This window comes from Lepidochelys olivacea (genome assembly GCF_965140295.1).
Source record: "Lepidochelys olivacea isolate rLepOli2 genome assembly, chromosome: 2".
NCBI classification, from domain to species: domain Eukaryota; kingdom Metazoa; phylum Chordata; order Testudines; family Cheloniidae; genus Lepidochelys; species Lepidochelys olivacea.
Window position 1 is genome coordinate 151,663,179 of NC_140412.1, and position 5,149 is coordinate 151,668,327.

Below are 5,149 nucleotides of genomic sequence, written 5' to 3' on the forward strand. Positions count from 1 at the left end.
CCTGTGCACAGGGGAGAATTTCACCCCAACTGTCCAAAAAGATTCAATATTGTGTAGTATTTTCTTGGCTTGGATATTAACATTAATATACCTAATGTGTGAGTATTGCAGTACATGAATATGCGCAGAACTTGAATATGGCCACAAAAAGACATCTAAATTCCATTGTAGAGGGAAATGGTAGAATTATCACTAATTATGCAGGAAAGGCAGAAATGTTCAATAAATAGATTGTTCTGTATTTGGGGAAAAAGCTGATATTATATGATCATACTCTTTCCATTCCACTTGTATCTCAGAAGGATGTTAAACAGCAACTTCTAAATTTATACATTTTAAAATCAGCGGGTCCAGATAACTTGCATCCAAGAGTTTTAAAAGAGATGGCTGAGGCGCTTCCTGGACTGTTAGTCTTGATTTTCAAGAAGTCTTGAAATTCCAGAGAAGTTCCAGAAGACTTGAAGAAAGCTATTGTTTTGCCAATATTTAAAAAGAGAAATGGGGCACCAATATAATTATAGATCTGTCAATCTGATATAGATTCCAGGCAAGATAATGCAACAGCTGATGTGGGACTTGATAGATAAAGACTTAAAAGAGGGTAATATAATTAATGCCAATGAATATGCATTTATGAAAAATAGCTCCTGTCAAATTAATTTGATATCTTTTTTATGAAAGTACAAATTTGGTTGATAAAGGGAATACTCTTAATTTAATATATTTATATGTCTATAAGGCATTTTATTTGGTACCACATGACATTTTGAGTGAGACACTAGAAAGATAAAAGATTAACATGGCACACATTAAATAGATTAAATGATGGCTAACTTGATAGGTCTCAAGATGCAATTGTAAATGGGGAATCATCATAGAACAGGTATGTTTCTAGTGTGGTCCTGCAGGGATCAGTCCTTGGTCCTAGTCTATTTAACATTTTTATTTATGACCTGGAAGAAAACATAAACAATCATTGATAAAGTCTGGAGATGACACAAAAACTGGAGGATTGGTAAACAATAAAGAGGACAGGTCACTGATACAGAGTGATCTGTATTTCTTGGTAAGATGGGTGTGTGCCAACAATATCTGCTGTAATATGGCTAAATTTAAATGTCTAGAACTAGAAACAAAGAATGTAGGCCATACTTACAGGATGCAGACTCTATTCTGGGAAGCAGTGACTCTGAAAAAGATTTGGGGGTTGAGGGGGATAATTAGCTAAATGTAAGCTTCCAGTATGACTGTGGTTAATGCAGTTCTGGGATACAGACACAGGGGAACCTCAAGTATGAGTAGAGAGGTTATTTACTTCTGTATTTGGCACTGGTGCTACCACTGCTGGAATACAGTGTCCAGTTCTGAAGCCCACAATTCAAGAAGGATGTTGATAAATTGGAGGCGGTTCAGAAAAAAAATAACGTATTAGAAAACACTTTATAGACTTAAGGAGCTTAATCTATTAATTTTAACAAAGAGAAGGTTAAAGAGTATTTAGTCCACAAATACCTACATGGGGAACAAATATATATTAATGGGCTCTTCAATTTGGCAGAGGAAGGTATAACATGATCCAATGGCTGGAAGCTAGACAGATTCAGACTGGAAAAAAGACATACTTTTTTAACAGCGAGAGTAATTAACCATTAGAACAATTTACCAAGGGTTACTTGTGATGGATTCTCTATCAGTGACAATTTTACAGTCAAGACAGTCACCTACTACAGGACAGGCCTAACAAAGAAAATAACAGAACACCACTAGCCGTCACCTTCAGCCCCCAACTAAAACCCCTCCAACGCATTATTAAGGATCTACAACCTATCCTGAAGGATGACCCAACACTCTCACAGAACTTGGGAGACAGGCCAGTCCTTGCCTACAGACAGCCCCGCAACCTGAAGCAAATACTCACCACCAACCACATACCACACAACTGAACCACTAACTCAGGAACCTATCCTTGCAACAAAGCCCGTTGCCAACTATGCCCACATATCTATTCAGGGGACACCATCACAGGGCCTAATAACATCAGCCACACTATCAGAGGCTCGTTCACCTGCACATCCACCAATGTGATATATGCCATCATGTGCCAGCAATGCCCCTCTGCCATTTACATTGGTCAAACTGGACAGTCTCTATGTAAAAGAATAAATGGACACAAATCAGATGTCAAGAATTATAACATTCATAAACCAGTCGGAGAACACTTCAATCTCTCTGGTCACGCAATCACAGACATGAAGGTCGCTATCTTACAACAAAAAAACTTCAAATCCAGACTCCAGCGAGAAACTGCTGAATTGGAATTCATTTGCAAATTGGATACTATTAATTTAGGCTTAAATAGAGACTGGGAGTGGCTAAGTCATTATGCAAGGTAGCCTATTTTCCCTTTGTTTTTTCCTACCCCCCCCCCGACATTCTGGTTAAACTTGGATTTAAACTTGGAGAGTGGTCAGTTTGGATGAGCTATTGTCAGCAGGAGAGTGAGTTTGTGTGTGTGTGTCCCCGGTGGGTGGGGGTGGGGGTGTGTGAGAAAGCCTGGATTTGTGCTGGAAATGGCCTACCTTGATTATCATGCATATTGTAGGGAGAATGGTCACTTTGGATGGGCTATTACCAGCAGGAGAGTGAGTTTGTGTGTGGGGGGGTGGAGGGTGAGAAAACCTGGATTTGTGCTGGAAATGGCTCAACTTGATGATCACTTTAGATAAGCTATTACCAGCAGGAGAGTGAGTTTGTGTGTTTATGGGGGTGGGGGGGTGAGAAAACCTGGATTTGTGCTGGAAATGGCCCACCTTGATTACCATGCACATTGTAGGGAGAGTGGTCACTTTGGATGAGCTATTACCAGCAGAAGAGTGAGTTTGTGTGTGTATGGGGGTGGGCGGGGGTGAGAAAACCTGGATTTGTGCTGGAAATGGCCCACCTTGATTATCATGCATATTGTAGGGAGAGTGGTCACTTTGGATGAGCTATTACCAGCAGAAGAGTGAGTTTGTGTGTGTATGGGGGTGGGGGGGGGGTGAGAAAACCTGGATTTGTGCTGGAAATGGCCCACCTTGATTATCATGCATATTGTAGGGAGAGTGGTCACTTTGGATGAGCTATTACCAGCAGAAGAGTGAGTTTGTGTGTGTGGTTTTTGGAGGGGGGTGAGGGGGTGAGAGAACCTGGATTTGTGCAGGAAATGGCCCACCTTGATTATCATACACATTGTGAAGAGAGTGGTCACTTTGGATGGGCTATTACCAGCAGGAGAGTGATTTTGTGTGTGTGGGGGGGTGGAGGGTGAGAAAACCTGGATTTGTGCTGGAAATGGCCCAATTTGATGATCACTTTAGATAAGCTATTACCAGCAGGAGAGTGGGGTGGGAGGAGGTATTGTTTCATGGTCTCTGTGTATATATAATGTCTTCTGCAGTTTCCACGGTATGCATCCGATGAAGTGAGCTGTAGCTCATGAAAGCTCATGCTCAAATAAATTGGTTAGTCTCTAAGGTGCCACAAGTACTCCTTTTCTTTTTACAGTCAAGACTGGATGTTTTTCTAAAAGCTATGCTCTAGGAATTATTTTGGAGAAGTTAAATGGCCTGTGTTATACAGGAGCTTAGACTAAATAATCACAATGGTCCCTTCTGGCTGGGAATCTATAAATCTATGAATTGGGGAGCCACATAAATGAAGAGGTTCATAGATTTTAAGGCCAGAAGGAATAATTATGATCATTTAGTCTGACCTCCTCCATTACACAGGTCATGGAACCTTACTCGGTAATTTCTGCATCAAGCCCCTAACTTCTGTTAGAGCAATAGCATAACTGTTAGGCACCTAATATGTTTCAAGTTCTGCAAAAAAGAACACCTAAAGAAGCATTGTAAGTAACTGAGTTAATCTCTATATCTTGCTGTGTTCTCACAGATTAATCAACTCCCCAGATTAAGTGTTTCTATTTTTTTTGGCTATCTGAGAGTCTAAACTTTGACCTAGGGAATATGCCTTTTATTACTCTGATTGTTTCTTCACCTTTTGATGTGATTATAAAGTGGTTTTATACTAAAATAATACATTACAGAATAACATCATCTGTGCTCTACATTATCTGTGTCTATTTTTTGGCCTGTTTACAATTTCAATAAATTTTTCTCAACCTTTTAAAAATATTTATTCTTTTACTTGTATTAATTGTCTCTTAAAACACTGCATAGATTTGTGCTCTCTTTATGTATTTCTTTCCATTTTCAGACCAGTACATCCAGGTCAGCATTTGATGCTTTTCTAACCAACCTATAACATATTGATGTGGTTTAAAACTCAGCTTCAATTCTTCTAGATTCAAAGTGAATGAGTGCTCTCTTTTGTACCCAGAAAACAAATGAATGCCAGCAAACCTCTGATATTTGACCTCTACACTGAAAGACTGTTACAATATCTCTTTTAAGAAATACATAGAGATCATCACAATTTCTACATAGCCTAAAAATACACATTAAAATGAAAACATAGCTGTTTCAAGAAAATAAGTTGAAGTAATTGGAGTTATCTGAGTTAAAGTGCTGCTCTGCTAGCAATGCAGAGCCACCCCAGCTAAAAGACTTGAGTCCTGGATTCTGAATTTCTCCAGCAGGGAGCTGATGTGAGATCACAGTCACCTGAGAAGAGAAAGAAATGCAGTTTCCTGCTCCAGATTGAGTGTCCTTGATGTCAACAACTTTGAAAGGGGAAAAAAAGAAAAAAAACAAAACAACAGCCACCCCAAACTCTGAACTTAGGTCCTGGGCTGGTAAGTAAAGCAGAGAATGATTTTCAAATATTTTGTTTTAAAATGTATTCATAGAATCATAGAATCATAGAATCTCAGGGTTGGAAGGGACCTCAGGAGGTCATCTAGTCCAACCCCCTGCTCAAAAGCAGGACCAATTCCCAATTAAATCATCCCAGCCAGGGCTTTGTCAAGCCTGACCTTAAAAACTTCTAAGGAAGGAGATTCCACCACCTCCCTAGGCAACGCATTCCAGTGTTTCACCACCCTCCTAGTGAAAAAGTTTTTCCTAATATCCAACCTAAACCTCCCCCACTGCAACTTGAGACCATTACTCCTTGTCCTGTCCTCTTTCACCACTGAGAATAGTCTAGA